General features: G+C 45.7%; 1 protein-coding gene across 1 annotated transcript in view; it reads right to left on the bottom strand.

The window, feature by feature from the left end:
* The window catches only part of RCSD1 (RCSD domain containing 1), a 231,137-nt gene that overhangs the window by 187,101 nt on the left and 22,414 nt on the right, over positions 1–21,622 (bottom strand). The window lies entirely within an intron of this gene.

Raw genomic sequence — 21,622 nt, 5'->3', positions numbered from 1 at the left:
CAATTTACATTCCTGTATTCTATATTGTTACCGCTGTACAGGCTAACAAAGCATTGCCCATTTTTCCAATTTTCCAACCACAAAACAACTGGAGCCCTACTCACAAGGCCATGTGCTCTAGTTTTGCTTTAATATGTTTCTTTATGTTTCTATACAGTAGAAAAACTATTTTGTATTTATTCAGAAAGTTTTATGTAGCGCAGACATGAGCCATGCGGGTATCAGAATGCTTTACACATGTACAGAGGACAGAGGCAGTGCAAATAGATATTGTTCTCCAAAACAGATAGATGCAAAGATAAGATCATTGAAACAATAAAACAGTCATCAAAACAATGACAGCAAGCCATCGTCATGTGACTAATGGAATTGAACAGGTGGAGCACGGGGGGCAGAGATCCTAGGATCTGGGTTAAAAATGTGCTCATGAGAAAAGACCACTTCTTTCTTGAAGGAGACCGTTGAAGGATTAAATATGGGTTCATGGGGCCAGTGAGTTCCAGATGCTTGGGGCGAACCCAGAAAAGGCTCGGTTGCATGTTTTATTTTTGGAGAATCTCTGTGGTTTAAGCAGTAGAGTACCAGAGCTTCGGGAAGATCTGTCGCCACCCGAAAGCACCAACTTCTGAGCCATATATCTTGGAGTATTGAAGTGAAGGGCTTTATGGGTCATGCAAGCAAGTTTTCAATTGAACTCTTGCTTTAAAGGGAAGCCAGTTGAGAATTTTAAGGTCGGGAGCGATCTGGTAGTTTTTTTGATCTCGTGAAGAGTCTTGCAGCGGAATTAAGGGAGGCTTTTAGAGGAGCCGCTATAGACCTGGGCAGACCACAAAGGGTTGCACTACCATGATCAAGCCTAGCTATTACTAGGGCTGGTACTACAGATTTGAAGTCATTAGGGGGAGGAAGTGTTTTAATGTCCTCAGGATGCTCATTTGTAGGTTCACTCCTTTGGTTGTTGCACTGAGATGCTTCTGCATGTTCAGGTTTTATTGAAAGTTATTCCTAGCGATCTCACGGAGTCTATACCTTGGGGCCGGCAGTAGAGTGCTGTTATTTGTCCTAGCCATTTTCAAATAATGGGTGGCTGGTTGGTTGGAGCAATTAGTAAGAATGTAAGGGTGTTTAGTCTGAGGTAGTTTACTGCAAGCCAGGATTGGGTTTTTGTAGAATTGAATAAAGAGATCTGATGTCTTCAGGGGAGGATACTTTTAGGTACAGTTGGGTGTCATCCGCATATATATGATGCTGTATGTTGGAAGAACTCAGAAGTTCTGTGAAAGGCTCCATGAAGAAATTAAAGAGAGTGGGTGAGAGGGAAGAGCACTGCGGTACTCTTAGAGTGACAGGAAGGACTTGGATAGAGATTGATTGACCATGAATCTTTGAGTTGTATTTTGGAGGAATGAGGTGAACCAGTTTAGGACAGATTCTGATTGGCCCATTCTGCCTCAGGAGGTCTAATAAGTAGTCGTGTTTAACCATGTCGAATGTTGAAGATCGGTCAGGAAGGATTAGGAGGCAGGATTCATTTTGGTCCAGCATCTTTGAGTCAGAAAAGATTCAGTACTGTACCCCGGGCGGAAGCCAGATTGGAAATGGAGAATTGTTTGATGTGGTTGCCGAGTTGGGTGTGCACACATTTTTCCAGGAGCTTCGCCAGAGTTGGAATATAGTGATCGAGCGTTAGTTGTTTAAATCAGTGTGGTCCGCTGATGTTTTTTTCAGGATGGGGGAAACCTGGCTTGGTGTTAGGCAGTCAGGGATAAAGCCTCGAAGTAGCATGGAATCAACAACCTTGGTCCATAGTGGTAATATTGATGATTTGATCTCATTGAAGAAATTAGAGGGCAGAGGGTCGATAAAGTGGTTAGCGGGTTTCAATGCTGCTAGAATTTTGAGGATTTCACCTTCATTAACGTTTTTAAAGGAAGTCTTGGAGGTATTGTTTTTGAGAGTGAGTCAAGATGGGCAAGACCATAAGAGAGGGGGAAAGGATGGCGCTGGGATCGAGAGTATACTGCTTCAAAGTCCTCTGCAGGTTGATCTTTATATGTAGGTCGAGCTACATATATGGATCCGCTAAGAATACTGTACAGTTTATTTTCATCGCTGTAAAGTGTACAATTTTTCCATACTATGTGAATGAATCCTCATTCTTCTCTACAGACTGATCTTAGAGTGTTCCCAAACCAACTCAAACCATCTCCATCTTTCCAAACTTTAGAGTCGGCATTGGCCTGGTGTGTACCACTCAGCACCAGTTTTGATATTTCACATACTCACTGTGACTTTATTACACTCTAAGGATATCTGTCTCTGTTTCAATTCAGAAGATCTTTTACTTTGCAATTTAATTTGTCAGTGAGAGAAGCCAGTTGGGTAATCATTACCTGAAGTAGTAATGCCCAGAAGATGCTCTTAGAAGAATGTAGACATTTTGTGTATACACTTCAACACAACAAACTTTTAAACCTACAACCTTTTTAAAAGCAAATTTACATCCTGGGAGTAATTGCTACTGTAGACTGATGGTGTACACTTCGATCCAGGAAGGCCATATCGGTTTCAGATTTTCAGTATGGTAGCATGTGTTAGCACCATTTGTCAAAACACTATATACAAAAATACATTTCAAACACAACTTTTACAATAACATCTTAGATCAAAATAATCACTGCACTCTATTGTACACAAAAACTAAATTCAGCTTAAAGATATGTATTTGTAATTTTGCAATACATTTTCAAAAAGTATAATTTTTCACTTGACATTTATATATATATATAAATATAGAGAGAGAGAGAGAGAGAGAGAGAGAGAGAGAGAGAGAGAGAGAGAGAGAGAGAGAGAGAGAGAGAGAGAGAGAGAGAGAGAGAGAGAGAGAGAGAGAGAGAGAGAGAGAGAGAGAGAGAGAGAGATGCACATATGAAATAGACAACACAGCTGTATACAAAATAAAAACAAAATCATATATACAAATTAAGGGGTGTTTGATGTCTATTTCACTCAAATACAAATAACATGAAAATATAAAAACAAAATGTCTGTATTTATATATACAGTCACTGAAAAAACAAAGGTTGAAGTAACGTTATAATGAGGTGTTGAAATTAATTGAAAACTCAAGCTTATAAACCTAAAAAAATCCTACTGATATTCGCCAGGTATATTTCAGTGAGCTAAATATACCTATGGATCCCACCTTGCACTGCTTATAACCTCACGTTACATCACGTGTGACATGTTAAATGACATCATTGATGACATTACTGGTGACATCTCAAAATATGTTACAATCCAGCAGAGAATCAGCATTTTACACAGAGTAAAGTCACTTTAGAATACACCATAATTCCTAAAATTCTTATAGCACCACCAGCAAATGATTGATATTGTGACTAAAATCTGGTATCCCCCTTTATATGTTCTTCTTTTATAACCTTAAAAACAGCCTTTTACAAAAATGCATTTCAATAGGTGGACCATATCCCAAAGTCCTGAAATGGCTGCCACATGTTGTTAATGTAGCCAATCAATGGGGGTCCCTTTTAGACCCCCGCCCCGCCATGCCTTTTGGGGTCAGGAGGTGCTCACTCTGCCCCCTTATATATATTTTTTTAATTTATATGTAGATACAGGGAGCATGTACAGAGCACAGAGCATGGTCCGCATGGGTGGCACAGGTAAGGCACAAGGCAGCAGTTGACCAGCCGAGTGCAATAAGTCTGAGAGGCATTGGAAGGTGTGAGATCTCTGCAGGATCCACAGCTAACCTGTGGTCTCACCGCTGCAGGTGTCCAGGCTAAGCCTATGCTACTATGGGATACTATTTCAGGACCCCTCTGAAAACAATCTAAAAAGAGAAAATATAAATCCCAAAGGAGCGATTCTATGTATAAGAAAGACATCAACACGTCTGATTTAGGGTGTCAGGGTCTGTAGGGTGACAAGAGTTCACTACATGGATTCACCCAAGAACCAAGGGTAGGGGGGAGTAACACCATGATCATTGACCTCTGGTGGTATCTTGTACCACTCTTAGCCCCTCATGACTCCCCGGTTTGCTGCTGAGGAGTTAGGCAAAGACTAGAACCTACATAATGTAAACATACCTAAGCAGCCCTGTGTAGTGTCCAATTAAAAATAACGTGTGATCTGTACTAGGCGTTCCCTTAATAACCTTGCCCACCTCAGTTCACAAACAACTATTCCAGTTACACTACAACAAGCAACTTTTAAGGTTGGGGCATTCATATGTCTATGCCAAAACCGAGTAGGGAGTGTCTTTGTGATGCAATGCCACGATTTCAAGTTTGCTTCCAACCAGATCTTTTGCACCATTGCAGAGTCTGGTAGCCCAAGACGTAGCTCTCTTCTGACTTGTCTCTATCGACTTTAGTTCCAAGGCACAGTAGTTCTGCCCATATAGTGCTTGATGGGGAACCACTGGATTAAAAGCGGTTAACAATGGTTTTAACAAAGGGCCATCAAAGTCCCTTTCAAATTTCATTAACCCTCTGAATGCATTAAAAACGCAGATTTTTAAAGTTTCTAGGTGCAATTTCCATCTTTGTTTGTCAAAATCCTGCCGACGTATTTGTTCAAAGAAACTTCCCCCAACTTCTTACATGCCAATTGACCATGTAGAAGGTTTACTCCCCCCCCCCCCATCTCCCAAGCACCAGGATTTTTGTTTTGTTCCATATTAATTACTAAATGATTAACCTTACAATATTTACTACATTCTGTCAATTTTGTCTGGAGCCGTACTTGTGCCATATCCAGTAGGACAAAGCCATTGGCATACAACAAACATGGCCCGTGCTGACCTCCCATTGGAGGACTGAGTATTCTGTAAGGCTACTGGAAGGTCCGCAAGGTATAGAGCAAAAACGGCTGGTTGCTTCCACACACCCTTGCAGAGCCCATTGTCTATAGGATTTTAGAAGACAAAGATCCACTCATATCTAATTCCACCCTTGCTGCCACGCCGCCGCCCTGCTCCCACACCACCAAAGCCGTGGGAGCACTGCCCACCAGATTACGAGTTTTCTTGTGTCAGGAGGGTGTTTCTTTGGCGGTCCCACAGCGGGGACTCTGAAAAAGGGAGGCGCAATGAAAGCACCAAAGGCAGTTCCTGCACTGCATGGACTCCGCAGTCCATGCTGTGCAGGAACCTGGGTACATGCACACAGGGGGTCACCATGTGCCTCCCTGCATGCACACCATGGCCCTGAGGCAATAGGGGACCCTGTAGGGCCCCCTTGGTTTCCTCTCTGCCACAGTTTTCATGGCGGGCTCACCGCCATAAAAACCGTGGCAGAGGGAAATCTCGTAATATGTTTGACAGTGCCGCAGCGGCAAAGCCCAAGTATATTGCGGTCTGAAGACCGCGGCTACACCGCCAGGGATCTCGGATCCCTTTAGGTTGTGGCAGTTCCATGGCAGTCCGACTGCCCAAATTGTAATAGGGCGGTCGGACGGCCGGTGCCCACACCGCCACCGTGGCAACTCCGGTCCATCGGACCTCCGTAGTCATAAATATGCCCCGATAGTGTTCCAACGGGCAAAGCCCATACCTATGATTCACAAGAGGGCAGAGTGCATACTACTGCTGTTCCAGAGGGCAGAGCCCATACTAATGCACTGCAAGAGGACAGAGTAGATACTAAGATGGCAGAGTACATACTAATGGTTCACAAGAGGGCAGAGAAGCTCCTAATGTTGTTCCAGAGTGAAGAGCACATACTAATGATGTTCAAAAGGGCAGAGTACATACTAATGCTAAGAAATAAATGCCCTTATGACATGTTCCAGCAGCGCTGAGCACATACAATTTCACAGGGTCAGATTGGGACTGAAAACAGGCCCGAGCACCAGAGTGTACCTCCATTGAGATTTTGATAGTTAAAAAAGTGACATGTTTGCAAATTGGGGCCGTTTTGTATTTGTGAAGACGCTGTATAAGTGTTTTGCAAGGTATGGAAGACTGTATGAATTTGCGCTTGCGGCAGGAAGTGTTTATTTTAATATTGGGGAAATCAACAGTAAAAACCTGCCCAGCAGACCATAAGCAGGCCCACAAACAGCCAGAAATCCGATCCGCACACTAACCTGTCAGACCAGCCCATCGGGAACAGCCTGAGTGTCCTGTTGGCCAGTCCACGCTGCCTGTTGGCCAGTCCGACCCTGAACATTCAGAGCACAGAATATAGCACCACAAGAGAGCAGCACACACAGTAACACTGTCCGAAAGTGGAGAGCACTTGTTTATACTGCTAAAAAAACAGAGCATCCTTCAGGAGGGTAAAACACATAATAAAATTGTTCAATAGGGAGGAACGCCAACCAAAAACACTAGGAGTGCAAATGCAAAGCACAGAACGATGTTTCAAAAGAACATACCCAAACCAACACAGTCTGAAGGAGCAGACCCAAACCAACACCGTCTGAAGGAGCAGACCCAAACCAACACCATCTGAAGGAGCAGACCCAAACCAACACCGTCTGAAGGAGCAGACCCAAACCAACACCGTCTGAAGGAGCAGACCCAAACCAACACCATCTGAAGGAGCAGACCCAAACCCTCAAGGTCTAAGACCAGACCCAAACCAATAAGGTCTAAGAGCAGAACCTAACCAACACCGTCTGAAGGAGCAGACCCAAACCAACACCGTCTGAAGGAGCAGACCCAAACCAAAGGTCTAAGAGCAGAACCAAACAAACAAGGTCTAAGAGCAGAACCACACCAACACCGTCTGAAGGAGCAGACCCAAACCAACATCGTCTGAAGGAGCAGACCCAAACCAACTAGGTCTAAGACCAGACCCAAACCAACTAGGTCTAAGACCAGACCCAAACCAACAAGGTCTAAGAGCAAAACCAAACCAACACCGTCTAATGGAGCAGACCTAAACCAACACAGTCTGAAAGAGCAGGCCCAAATCAACACAGTCTAAAAGAGCAGACCCAAATAAAAAACAGTCTGAAGGAGCAGACCCAAACGAACACCGTCGGAAGGAGCAGACCCAAATCAATACACTCTGAAGGAGCAGACCCAAACCAAGAAGGTCTAAGACCAGACCCAAACCAACAAGGTCTAAGAGTAGAACCAAACCAACACCGTATGAAGGAGCAGATCCAAACCAACACAGTCTGAAGGAGCAGACCCAAATAAGCACAGTCTGAAGGAGAAGACCCAAACCAACACGGTCTAAAAGAGCAGACCCAAATAAAAACAGTCTGAAGGAGCAGACCCAAACACACACAGTCTAAAAGAGCGCCCCAAACCAACACCGTTGGAAGGAGCAGACCCAAATCAACACAGTCTGAAAGAGCAGGCCCAAACCAGCACAGTCTAAAAGAGCAGCTTCAAACCAGCACAATCTAAAAGAGCAGGCCCAAACCAGCACAGTCTAAGAGCAGACCACAAATCAACACTATCTGAAAGAGCAGACCCAAACCAACACAGTCTAAAAGAGCAGCTTCAAACCAGCACAGTCTAAAAGACCAGGCCCAAACCAGCACAGTCTAAGAGCAGACCGCAAATCAACACCATCTGAAAGAGCAGACCCAAACCAACACAGTCTAAAAGAGCAGCTTCAAACCAGCACAGTCTAAAAGAGCAGGCCCAAACCAGCACAGTCTAAGAGCAGACCACAAATCAACACCATCTGAAAGAGCAGACCCAAACCAACACAGTCTAAAAGAGCATCTTCAAACCAGCACAGTCTAAAAGAGCAGGCCCAAACCAGCACAGTCAAAGAGCAGACCACAAATCAACACCATCTGAAAGAGTAGACCCAAACCAACACAGTCGAAGAGGGCAAAAGAAGAGCACGCACCAACACTGCCTAAAATAGCAGAGTACAAACTCAAACAGCAAAGAAAACCCATAGTCCAACAATGTCTGAAGTAGAATATGTGGTGCACATACCCACACGGTACAAAAGAACAAGAAAGCAGAGGAGAGTGTGTTATGGTGGCCACACTCCATTAAAGTACCACAAGTGCCATTCACATGCACACTATGGCTAACAGCTGTCTCCCTCTTTCCTGTCTCCTAGTGCAATATAAGCTCAATACGTGTATATTTCACGGGTTATCTGGTATAGTTCAAGTGTATGTTTCGAAGTTACGCATGCCCGTCACCATGCATTATGGTCATTGTAGTTTTTCATGGGGTGACGGCATCACAGTTTGATTCATTGCAACTGTTGATATGCAATTTGCGGCGTTTGGTGCAGAGGAGTGAATCATTGCTAATTTGTAAGCAAATTGATTGGCACGCGGCATAACGATTTAGCACTTGTTTAAATACCCATGTATCCTGCAAATTACTATACATCTCAGCGCCAACAAATTGCAGGCCTAAGAGACACTGACACAAACTTAGGCCCTCACTTATGGGGATTTGGCGTAGGGCAGCACAGCAAGTCAACCACCCGAGCGCAGAGTACGGCAGCAAATCATGGTTTTGTAAATCTGGGAAAGCATCAAGTTCCATGGGTGTTGCGTGGGAACACACACCGCAACGCCCATGGAACACTCAGTAAAGCAACGCAGCGATTTGTGCTGCTTTGCTGTACTCCATATCTATGGGGTGGCGTTGTGTGGCCTCATAGATATGATTTTGTGATATGTGCAGCGGGGGAGTCACAAAAAGCGACACTCCGGCGGTGCCCATTAGCATAGTTTTTTTGTCTAAGGGCTGTAGATGGGCTTTTGTGCATCATCCAGGTCAGTAGGCAGGAACTTCGTCTTTTAAAGCCCCCAGTGCACTGGGCCGTGCACTATCAGACAAGCAAAGTGATGCGTCCCAGCTGGTATCAGGACCTGGGTTGGAGGGTGAATAATCGATCCAGGATACGAGATCTCAATCTTCGCTTCATCTTGAACCCAAAAGCACATACAGATAGTGCTGCTAGCTCTCAGCAATGAGTGCAGCCCCAATTTTTTCATTTTATTTTCCAATAATTTTTTTTTTTCCTTGAATTTGGGGCCGACTAATCTTAGCATCGTAGACAACCACCTAATTCCTGCATATGGGTGGGGTACGAGGTCTGTGCCTGCCTATAACCCATACGGCTTAATCAGAGTTGGCCTTTGTTAAGATAGCGCCCTGGGCGGGGAGAAATGTAGCGCCCTTGCTGATGCTAGCGAATGAAATGAGGCAGCAGGGGGGCCTCTCTTAAGGTCCCTGGTCAGTCCCTGGCTGAGCAGTGACTGGGCCCGAATCTGAAACGTCTACAGGCGCCCCCACCTCACCTAAATCACCGATAGCTTAGCTGCCTTACCTGATGATGGCTCGGTTGGTGTGTGTCGGCAGGGGTGACACGGTGAAGGGAGGGCAAGGAAAGGGGCAATGGGGGGGTTAAAAACATTGCCCATGGTATGATAATGAAGGATTAAAACCACTTACTGGGAAAGCAGACACAAACGAGAACACAGGGACATGTGCAAGGCTGGAGCAAGACAGGGCTACTGCTGTTGGCACTACATTAATGCACACAGCTCCGTGCGCCCCTCAGGATTCGGCGCCCTGGGCCCAGGCCCAGCTCGCCCGGGCTTAACGTAGACTATCACTCTCTGGTCAGCCATCATGAGATGTCTTGTCCCAGGGAGAGACACGTCATTTGAGTGCTAAAAGGCCAGTCAATCAGTCCTTCACCCCTGAAATTAGAAGTTAAAATAGCGTTCAGCACAATTATAAACGATAATATGTCGTCCCCTGGAAGTGAACGCTCTCCTGATTTCTAAATTGCAGGGTCCCCGTCTCTGAAGCCCCCCGTCTTCTCCAACATGTCCGCCGACGAGTCAGTGCTTTTACAATCACCTCCTTCTTGAATAGTGAAGTACAGCCCCCTCCACCCCCGTGCCCAACGATAGATACTGCTTCTTTCGCGCCACTCCTTGATAGGAGCTGGGTTATTCCAATCATTTCTACGGGTGCCTAACAGGACCAACATTCCTGCGTGCTTTAGCTTCCTGCTCAATGATGGGCATTCCACAGCTGCCAGGGCGGCCTAATTACTACCAAGCATTGCGCGGATGCCAGTGGCATTCCAGAGGCAGCCGGTTGTTGCTCGCCCAAGAGGCTAGGGCCATACCAGTGAATGGAAGGCCACAATAATGCAGAGACTGTGGCTAACCTGGCCCGGTGCCAGAGCCCAGTCACTGCCCGTGGGGCACGCATTTCAACACCCATGCTGCCACCATCGTCCCTACAGACCTTACTGGGTCTGGCGGCTCAGTGGACTCATGCGCCCACTGCAGGGGCCTGTGTTTGACCTCATGGTCACAGGCTCCACTCAGCCTTTCATCCATCTAATGTCCATAAAAGGAGTACCATTGCGTTGGGTAACAATAAACATCTGTTATTCAGCACCAAGGTGTGCTTTACAAAGACACAGGTTATGTTTATGTTATTAACAAGATTATCCTTCTGGTTCAGTTTTGTGGGGCCTGCTTCTTCGCCCAGTGCCAGCCTCTCTTTCCGTTTCCTTTCATGGTCCTGTCCATGGTCACATCTCTCGCTTCACCCCAGCCCTGCCCTTCACCAACACTGATGCCCGAAGTTAAACCCACCTATAAAACTTACATTTCAAAAATGGTTAACGGCCCACTAACCCATATGTTTAACTACATTTTCACCCATATTTGCTCACTCACTTGTCTTATTAATACTAATGTTAGTTTTCCTGTGACGCAACCACTTGTAAACACTCGATCCTGACCATCTTGTGAGTTGTTTTAAAGTCGTAGTTACTGCTGCTTCTTCTTCAGCGCTCACCAAGTCCGAGGAGGCTTCAGAGGCGCAAACATGACGGGGAAAAGGACTATGGTATATGCGCATGCGCACCCAGTGACGTACGCAGCTCCCTGCACCCAGAGGCGTCCCCTCAGCTAGGGCCCGCCCACAGGCCTCTTGGGGAGGTCGGTATGGACAGTTCTGGATGCGCGGAGGAGGAATCCCTTAGTGTTTTAGGCAAGTAACGATGTGTGATAGGTGATGATAATTCCACATTTGTAGAGCGCCAACTTATCATCCCTAAGGGTATCCAGGCGCTGGGGCCCATCGGGGAGATTGAGTGAGCTATTGCCAAGAGTCACATGATGCTGAGCTGTCGCCGGCACCGGCGATCGAACTGTGAGCACCGCACTCCGGAGTCAGCCGCTTTGGCCACTGCTCCACACCTCTCCCTGAGTTAAGGCCACTCCATAGAAATTTCACTACTGTTATATCGCTTCCAACAAATAAAATAAAAAAACTCTGTCTCCAAGCCCGCACCAGTACCACAGGGAGTACCCCAAGGCTCCTTCCTCTCGCCAGCCATATTCAACCATTTCATGGAACCCCTCACAAGTATCCTGAAACAAGCTGGTATCAGTATCACCAATATGCCAACGACACTCTACTACAGAATAAAATCACCCAGCAACATCCGACATTTTAATGCCGCACTAAGATACAACACTTGGCTAATCACCAGCCACCGTAAGTTGAACCCCAACAAGACTGAACTTCTTCTCCTCTCCCCAAATAACAAACCTCTACCCATCCAAGAATGGCTCAAACATTTGGACGCAATAAACTGCCCTACCACCCTGTCCAGCTCCACTAAATCCTTGGGTTTCACACCAGACAAACTTGTCAATGAAAGAAGACATCAAAAATACAGCCAAATGAGCACTCTACACACGAAAACATCAAGAAAATCAAACCGTTGAATCCCCCTGACAATCTTAAGATGGTTGTGTGTTAAATCTACAGCTTTCTAGATGTCTTTGCTATGTCATTGTTTGATGTAACATGATTCTCTTACAGAATGTGGGCTGCTTAGAGTCATTCCTATCTTGGCAGTTGAACCTGTACCAGGGGACTGTGCTGCAAGGAAATAAAATAAGCCTTTTGTATTAGTCTCTGCGGCGTCTGTTTTTCAAATGACTAGGTTTCATCTTTTCGAAGATATGGAAAAATGTGTCAAATATTTTCAAGATGATCTCTTGGTATTTTCAAAAGATGAAGTGGAACATGAAAAACATCTTAGAGAAGTGTGTAATGTCGTGAAGAATAGTGGTTTAACACTAAAAGGTAACAATTGTCATTTCTTTTGCAAATCTGTTGAGTACCTGGGTCACACTGTGTCCAAGGAAGGTGTTATTCCCAAGAAATCCCTAGTTGAAGCCATTCTTAAAGCTCCTGTTCCTGATAATAGAGAGAAATTATTGTCATTTGCAGGGCTTTGTATTATAGCAAATTCATTGTGAATTTTGCTACTAAAATGGAGCCGCTCAGGGAACTCACAAGGTAAAATGTGGAATTTCTATGGACTGACAGATAAAGGTCTGCTTTTGAGGAAATTAAGAATGAAATTGCTCATGCTCCCACTCTTAAACCTTTCAGAATGGATGTGCAGTGTATTGTGACTGTGGACGCGAGTATGTATGGCATTGGTGGAGTTTTATCACAAAGGTGTGGTAAGGATCAGTGAATATCACTTTTGCTTCGCGCGCATTATCAGATGCTGAAAGAAGGTATGCAGTCATTGAGGAAGAACTTTTGGCGTGTGTCTGGGCCATTGAATATTTCCGTAATTTCATTTGAGGATCACGTTTTGTTCTTAAAACTGATCACAGGTCTCTTGTTGGGATTCTTTCTTCGGGTGGGGGTTGGAATGCCACGGCTCGGATTGGTAGGTTTGTCTCGAAACTTCAAGAGGATTGTTTTGAAGTGGAATACGTGCCGGGACGCAGTAATGGCTGACTGTTTGTCGCGTTCACCTTTATCTGAAATTGCGAACAATTCTACTGGTATTGAAGAGGATGTTGTACTTGCAGTATCTGATTATGTTTCTGATGAGTTTAAAGAGTTACAGAAAGACAAATGGGTGAAAGATAATACGGATTATCAGCTTTTGTCTCAAATAAAATATGTGGAAGTGGGATGGCCAGAAAGAAGGAAAGTGCAAGAAGAACTTGTGTTCCTTTTCTTAGACTAGCTGAAGAATTGGTTGTAGAAAATCGACTCATTTTCAAAGGTGGAAAGTGCATTCTTCCTAAAGGCATGCAGAATGATATTTTGTGATTAGCTCATGAAGGATATCCAGGTATGTCTTCAATGAAAAGGCTCATATGCACCACGTTTTGGTGGCCTGGCTTGGATAAGATGGCAGAAAAGGTGGTGAGGGAATGTCCTGTTTGTGTCAATAGTGAAAAGATGCTTAAGCCTGTTCCAGCTCCACTTCAACCTATACCCTGGCCTTCCACTCCTTGGCAGAAAGTGGGATTTGATATTTCTGGACCTTTTCAGGGACTTCAGTCTGATTGTCGTTTTGCCCGGGTGCTGGTGGATTATCATTCAAAATGGCCTGAACCAAACCAGTGCCTCATGCCACATCTGGCACCATTATTGAGTTTTTATAAAGAGATCTTTGCTAAGGAAGGTTATCCTGAAGTAGTGATATCAGAGAACGGTACCCAACTTGTGTCTAAAGAAATGCTAAGTTTTTTCTCCTTTAGCAATATTAAACATGCAACCGCAGCTTTGTACGAACCACAAGGTAATGGACAAGTTGAAAGGTTGAATAGAGTCCTTACGGAGTGTATTGTTTGGGCACGTGGTGTTGGTTGTTTCTGGAAGGATAAATTGAGAAAGAAACTGTAGTGGTATCGTATTACTCCTCAGACCACCACTGAGGTCAGTCCTTTTAGATTATTGAGGGGCAGACCTCGCATTTCCAAATTGTGTCCTTGGTGGTTCAGGGGGAAACTAACCAAAATGAAGTGAATATTCAAGAGATTGAGGATAGAGTTCAGTTGAAGCAAAATAAGCTCAACAATTCGTATGACCTGACCCCTGCCCTCATCGGAATCTTTTGTGTGTCCAACAGCAGCTCCACCAGCTACATACGGACAGTGCTAAAGAGGCGTGGCTGCCGACTCAACACAGGATCGATCAGTGGGGCGATAAGTCCAGTCAAATGCTCCACAGGCTGTGCCAGGTTAGGTCGACCCCGGCGCAGGTCCCCCTCTTGGTGGCCCTAGATGGCACTGCTTGTTCACCCCCTGAGGCCGTGGTTCAAGCCTTCGCTTCCTTCTACACCGCTCTGTACGAGGAGCGGGAGGTAATAGCTGAGCATTTAATAGACAAATTCCTTTCCGATATTCCTCCCCGCCGGCTGTCCGATGAAGCATGTGATTTGCTGGCTGCCCCTATCACGACTGATGACTTACAGACGGCGCTAGCCAATATCCATCCGGGCCATGCTTCGGGTCCGAATGGGTTCCCCAGTGACTTTCTGCATCCACGCATGACAACCCTGGGTCCTCACTTACTTGGGGCACTGCATGAAGCCTTGGAACAGCATATTTTGCCTCCAGACTGGAGACATGCTGAAATTGTTGTTTTCCTTAAACCTGGTCGCCCTCCAGTAGACCCCGGCTCTTATCGCCCCATTTCATTGTTGAACTTCGAACCCAAGCTCCTGGGGAAATTTCTGGCCGACCGCCTTCGCACCTGTATACAAGACCGTGTACACCCGGACCAGTCCGGCTTTATGCCGCAGCGCTCCACCAGACACAATATCAGGCGAGCTCACAATGCCGTCGCGGGTGCCCCCAGCTTAGGCCGCCCAGCGGCGGTTTTACTGGCCGATATGGACAAGGCGTTTGACTCGTTGAACTAGACTTACCTCTTTAAGCTCCTGGAAGCTGTAAATCTGGGTCCACGGTTCATAGCATATGTGAGGCTGCTGTACACAGATCTTACTGCCTCAGTTTGTGCGGCCAATTGCTGTTCGGCCCCCTATTCCATTCGTAGGGGTACGCGTCAGGGATGCCCCTTGTCCCCGCTGTTATTCGCCCTGGTGATAGAGCCCCTGGCTGCGGAGTACGCCAGGATCCCCTAATTAGAGGACTGGATTGGCCACAGAAGCACTCCGATAGAATTGTGCTCTATGCGGACAATGCTCTGTTCTTCATGTCAGACCCGTGGTCCTCCGGGCCACGTGTCTTCCAAATCCTCCGCATCTTCGGCGAGACTTCAGGTCTCTTCGCCAATCCATTCAAACCTACGCTCTTTCCCATCTATGGGGATCAAAGGAGTGAGACCTGGGCTTCAGAGCAGATTATCCCAGAAATGGTCTTTTAATATTTGGGGGTCTATATTTCACGTTGTCCCACCATCGCCTGGACACACAATATCGCTCCGCTGCTCCCGGCCGTTCGCGACGAAACGACAATTTGGTCCCAATTGCCCCCTAATGTTATACGGTAGGTCCGCGATTTTTAAGATGGTGACCCTACTGCGCTTACTCTATAAGCTTCAGAATTATCCACACCCTATCCCTCTGTCGTGGTTTACTCAGCTCAACGCACTTTGGAATAGATTCCTCTGGCAGGGGGTGAGATTCGCGTGGCGCTCTCAACATGTACACAGTCCACATACTGTGGGAGTATCGCAGCCACAGATGTTCGCGCGTACTACTCCGCCTCACACCTCCTGGTGAGGAATGAGTGGTGGTGTGGATCTCAGACAGACCCGGCCTACACCGTAGAACGGATTGCCATGGCCGGCACCCCTTTGCTCCATCTTCTATATAGCAATGCATCATTGAGTGCGCTCCCTCCGGCCTGTCAGATAGTTATCCAGACTTGGCGGTGGGTTGGTGGGGAGGGCTGACGGGCGCCACTCCCCTCTGGTAGGGTACTCATTTATGGCCAGTTTCGGCGCTCCGTGGGTTCTGCAAGTGGGACCTTATTGGTATCTCCACGCTCGGGGGATGTTATGCAGGGGACTACTCTTAAGTCCTTTCAGCAGCTGCATTCGGATTTTGATCTTCACAAATCGCAGTTCCATCGCTATTTGCAGATTTGTCATGCCGTGACCCCCCTGCTCCAGCAGTTGGAGTCTTTACCCGAGTTCCACCCACTGGAGGGCAGCTTATTGATGGGGAATATCGGGGCTCACCACATTCGGCAAATCTATCAGATACTCAATACACATACTAAAACCACTATCCACAAGACCCGAGAGGCGTGGACCGCCAACTTGCCGGCCCTGACCGATGATGACTGGGCCGAGGCGTTGGCTAGCCCTCGGTATGCAGCTGTGTTTACCAGATACAGACTGATCCAGTTTAAATACCTTCTTAGGGTATATTACACTCTCCATAGGCTTTGGAAAATGGGAGCAATCCAATCCCCGATCTGAATCCTTTGTCATACGGACGACGATTCGTTTTTACACATGGTGTGGGGATGCGGGGCGATTCTGCCGTTCTGGTTCAGTGTGTTGCTTTGCCTGGGTCGTGTCCTGGCATGGGAAATCCCATCGGACCCCATACTGGAACTCTTACATAGCACAGAGGACATAGGCGTGGAACTGTTATAAGAGACTACTGTTATTTTTGGGCCACACTTTAGCTAAGCGTGATATAGCACAACATTGGAAGGACCCGTCCCCACCCAGCATCACCAACTGGAAAAAGGCGCTGGACAGATGTAGGTCTGCAGAGGTTGTGGTGTTTCAGGTGAGGGGCTGTCCACAGAAGCACCATAATATCTGATCTCGGTGGGCAGACTACAGAGGTATAGATTTGCCTCCATTGTCGCAGTCTGCTGGGAATTTCCTTGGCATTTACATGTACTGTTCCATAAGGATGTAAGGTGAGCTTTAGGGGCATGGGGGGGTTTCAAAGTTTCTTGGTCTGATGTTCTGCAGGCTATTGGGGGTTTGTAAAATGTACCAGGAGATATCATTGTATGCACTTCTGTTGTATCCTTTTTGTTGGACTCCGCCTATCCAGTACCTTGGAAATTCAATAATATCTGTTGTTTAAAAAAAAAAAAATTGTATGATGAAAAATGAAAAACCAGGTGTCTTTCGTTTGTGGTGAGTGATTGGGTAAGGTGAAGGTGAAGAAACCAGGGCTATTTACAAAGAATATGCAAACATTTTGTAGGGCTATGAGGATTATTAAAGTTTATGGCAAGAGTGTGGTGACCCAAGATGGGAAGGTCTGGAATGTGAGACATGTAGCTACATGTAATCCTGATTTCAATGAAAAGTTTGATGATGGGTCTTTCTTGAGAATGAACTTGAGAGAACAGGTCTGCTCTGGTCTGCAAGGTGATGAACTGACATTGGCACAAAATGACTCTTTTATGGATATTAATGCATCTGATGGAGAATATATTCCTGATTCTTTTCCTGAAGATTCTGTAGCATCCAGAGTTAATTTGGGAATGCGCGTTAAACGTTGTCCTACTAAGTTTGCTGATTTTGTGTAACTTTTATTTTCTCTTTTATCTTATTATTCTCTTTTAGTTTTTAAAATATTTCTTTTGTATATAGTGCTATTGTACTTTTCTTGTTTGTTTTTATAGGGAAAAGATGTGTTATATTTACAGCTTTCTAGCTGTCTTTGCTATGTCATTGTTTGATGTAATATGATTCTCTTATAGAATGTGGGATGCTTAGAGTAATTCCTATCTTGGCGGTTGAAGCTGTACCAGGGTACTGTGCTCCAAAGAAATAAACCATCGATCTATTTATACCGGTTTGACATTTTCTTTGGATTTAACATAGTACAATCCCTAGACCTCCTGAAACTTGATTACGGCAATGCCATCCTGAAAGGAACCCCCAAAAGCCACCTTGCACCCCAAAGAACAATTCTCAATGCAACTGCTAGGTTTGTCACTGGAATCAAATGGTTTGACCACATCTCACCAGCCCTCAAAAGCCTCACTTGGCTTCCCACTGAAGGAAGATGCATCTACAAGGCAGCATGCATCACCCACAAAGCCCTACATACAAAAAAAACAAATATCTAGAAACTAAACTATCGTGAGCAGTAAAAGGTCAGGCTCTGAGAAGCTCCAACTCTTCTTCTCATACCTCCCAAATTGAAAAACAAATCATCTCAGGCACTCTCCTTCTCCAGTAATACCCCCAAGATTTGGAACTCATTCCCTAAGGACTTACGCTGCAACACCTCCTTTTCTTGCTTCCAACTGGACCTCAAATCTCTACTACTCAACAACTACTTCAACAAGGACACAAGATGATTAACTTCTCCCAAACTCTCAGCCCTCTTTGACAATTTCCGTCAGGAAGGTCCCCTGACTAACTGACTACGCAGACTCAAATCTGTCCCCTTCCCCATTACCCAAATGATTAATTGTTCTATATCACTGTATCCTTAATGTGGTCTACTTTACTGCTCTATTGCCCTATATTTTTCTATATGACTGTTTGTTAGTGTCACTTGGCTTTCGTCACGCACTTCTTCTAAACCTATTCTCAAATCATGCAAAGTGCTTTGATACCTTTGGGTCTAGCCAGCGCTATATAAAACTCAAATAAAAAAATAGAAGCCAGTTAGATAGCTTAGTCGGTTGAAGTGCCTGCTAGCAAGAACTTAATAAAACCCGTAGGGACTACCCCTGTCTTTCAACTGTATGCTGATTATAAAATACACACCAAAGAGCTGAGGGATAGCAGTGTGTTGTCAGTGCTTCAAGTTCCAGTCACTCCTACTACTCTCAAATATAACCTATTATTAAATAAAAATATGTATGCAATATAGAAAGTGTCATTTATCTTGTTGAACTTGAATTATTTACTTTAAACATTTGTTTCTTGTGAGTATGAACTACTTACATCTCTCACCAGACTTCTACGGTCAAATGTACTCAAAGCAACGTATACAAAACCAAGACAGGACGATGTAAGAGTCCCCAGCAGATTAGTTGCTGCATAAACCCGGAAGCAGTACATGACGCTGCATGTGCACAAGGTCACCAATGTGCTAGCGCAAGAGACATTATACAGTGAGGGGCATATTTATGAGTCCCTTGCAGCTCCATAGCATCACTTTGTGACGCTCCTGCAGTGCAAATCACAAAATCATATTTATGAGGTCATGCAAATCCACTTTGCGTGGCTTCGAATGGCCTCATAGATATGGAGGATGGCAAGGCAGCGCAAATCGCGGCGTTGCCTTACTGTGTGTTAAGGAGGCGTTCTATGGGCATTGCAACACCCATGTATTTTGATGCTTCCCCAGATTCACAAAACCATGTAAACCTGGGGATGCGCCAAAACCTTAGGCCACCACAGGGGAGGCGCAAAGAGAAGAAATTACTTTATTTCTCCTTTATTCCTCTTTCCTTGTGCACTGCATTTTGCAGCACATATAGTAAGAGGAAAAAAGCCTCCCAGGATTGTGTTTGTGCAGGAAGAGGCCCCTTACTGCACAAAAACCAATCCTGCCGACAACGCAGACTCCCTTGCACCATGGTGCAAGAGCGCCTGCATTGGCTGCAGCAACGGTGCCAGTGCTGGGGGAAAGGCTAAATAAATAAAAACCTGCCTTTCCGTCGGGTCCCACGTCTTCACTGCTCCTGCTCTCCTGCCTCCGACAGGATCACAACACAGGAAGCAGCATTGTGATTGGTCGGGATGGCACCCAGCCAGGGGATAATGGGGTGGCCAGTTTCTCTATGCAGGCTGCAATGCAGCCTGCATGGAGATGGGCAGAGTGCCCATGAGTGGTTTGAGAGGACTGAACAAACAGTCTTTGCTCACTCAGGAGTGGGCAAACCACTCCTGCCCTGCCCTGCTCAAAGAGCAGAGCAGCCCAGCCCACCCGCAATGCAAAGCAAACATAAAATGTTTATAACTACAAGTTATTACCATTTTATGTTTCGGCTTTCTCGCACTGAGAGAGCAGTGGGGCGACGCTCCTCCGCCCTAGTGGAGGAGCCGACCCTGCATCAGGACTGTCCCAGAGGTCGTCCGACGTAGGAAAGAGTTGACGACTGACCTCTTTAAAGGACACAGCGTCACAATGCATTTACATCCACAACCCTGCTGCCACTCCTATTACTCATAGGCTTTAAGCTGGTTCAGCAATCGCAGACAGTAGATATAAAACGACTCCGGGCCCAGATGGAATTCCACTTGATTTATTCAGGGAAGACCCAGTGTTGTGGTCCCCGGCCCTTACTTCAGTATTTAACTCCATTTGTAGTGAGGGGGGCCCAGATAATGGCGGTCATCTATAATCGTACCTGTTTTTGAAAAAGGAAACGTGCATGATGTCAAATATTATCGCCCAATAGCCCTTCTGGATTCCTCAGTGAAAATTATTGGGAGAGTCGTATTGGATTGTTTACTGGATTGGATTATTGTGAACAGCATACTTGCACCAAGTCAGTACGGGTTCAGAAAGTGGGTCGGGATGATTGAGCAGTGCCTTAATCTTCACCTGGTTGCAAAACATAAATACGCCAAGGGTGTCTCCACCCGCTTGGCGTTCATGGACCTGTCCAGTGCATTTGATTATGTTTCCCTTTCAAAGCTGCAGGTTATCTTAGAGAGCATGGGAATTGACGTGGGGCTGATTACATTTCTAAGGCACCTCGATCATGACCTTTCTGCTTCAGTCAGGTATTGAAGGGCCGGAGAATGCACAGAATCGTTCAGCATGGAGCGCGGGGTGCTTCAAGGTTGCGCCCTTGGCCATATCCTTTTTCTTCTCTACTCAAACAACTTGGAGAAGACACTGGTTTCTGTTGGGGCGCACGTTCCGCTCGTGGAAACAACAGCCGTGCCCATGCTGCTTAATGCTGACTACTCCGTTCTCCTGGCTAGGACTGCTAAGGGCCTCCAAAAACTCATTGTTAGTTATGTTAGTTTCATGAAGGACTTGGGCTTGGAGCCAAACTTCAAGAGAACATTCACTATGATACGTGGCCATAAAACACCAAAACCCGATCATTAAACATAGGGCGCAAACCCCTAGAAAGGGTCAGCTCTTTCCCCTATTTAGGCCTGGATTTTGATGAAGCCTGCAAGTGGCATGTGTGCAATAAAAATAGAATAACCTGTTACACCCAAGCAGTAGGCACTACCCTCTCACTTGCCATGTCTATTGGTAAAAAACAATTCGCTCCCATATTAGAGATATACAAACGCAAATGCTTGCCTATTCTAACATATGGAATGGGTATCGGGGGCTGCAGGGATGTACATGCTATGCAGATAGAGGAGAATGATTCTGCTGCCGGTTATTAAGCGTCCCTCTCTCATGCCCGCATTACTCCGTACATCTGGCGCTAGGCCTTGAGTATGTCCAGGACACCATAGGTGCTGCTCCTTTGGCCCTCTGGTGCTCAATTTGGTCCAACCAAGAAGCAGACTTTAATCTGGCGGTCATTAGAGATTGTTTAAATTGTGCCTGTGGTGTGTCCATTCCATGGCTCTAAAGTATTAAAACTTGTTTTTTGGCTCTTGGCTGTGCCTCATTTGTTTGAGCACCAAGAGGAAATTGCAAAAAAAAGGACAGAACGTGGGTTTGGGACAGTTTTATTAAGCACAAACAACCCTCTTGGAAACTAATGGAAGTGGCTAAATCCTCAGTTAGAGATTATTGCCTCATACAAGCAACTCCATCTATTGCCCCGTATCTTTTATATGTGACAAATGTTGATGAGAGAAACTTGTGGACATGTTTTAGGCTGGGCTCTTCCCGTTGGGTGCTATATTTGCCCTTAGGTCAAGCTCCCACTAACACGGTTGCCACTTGCCCATGTGATGAGCAATCGAGTC

Source organism: Triturus cristatus, chromosome 8 (assembly GCF_964204655.1).
Source record: "Triturus cristatus chromosome 8, aTriCri1.1, whole genome shotgun sequence".
Taxonomy (NCBI): Eukaryota; Metazoa; Chordata; class Amphibia; order Caudata; family Salamandridae; genus Triturus; species Triturus cristatus.
Note: the sequence above shows the minus strand (reverse complement) of the source record. Positions and strands in the feature narration are given on the sequence as shown.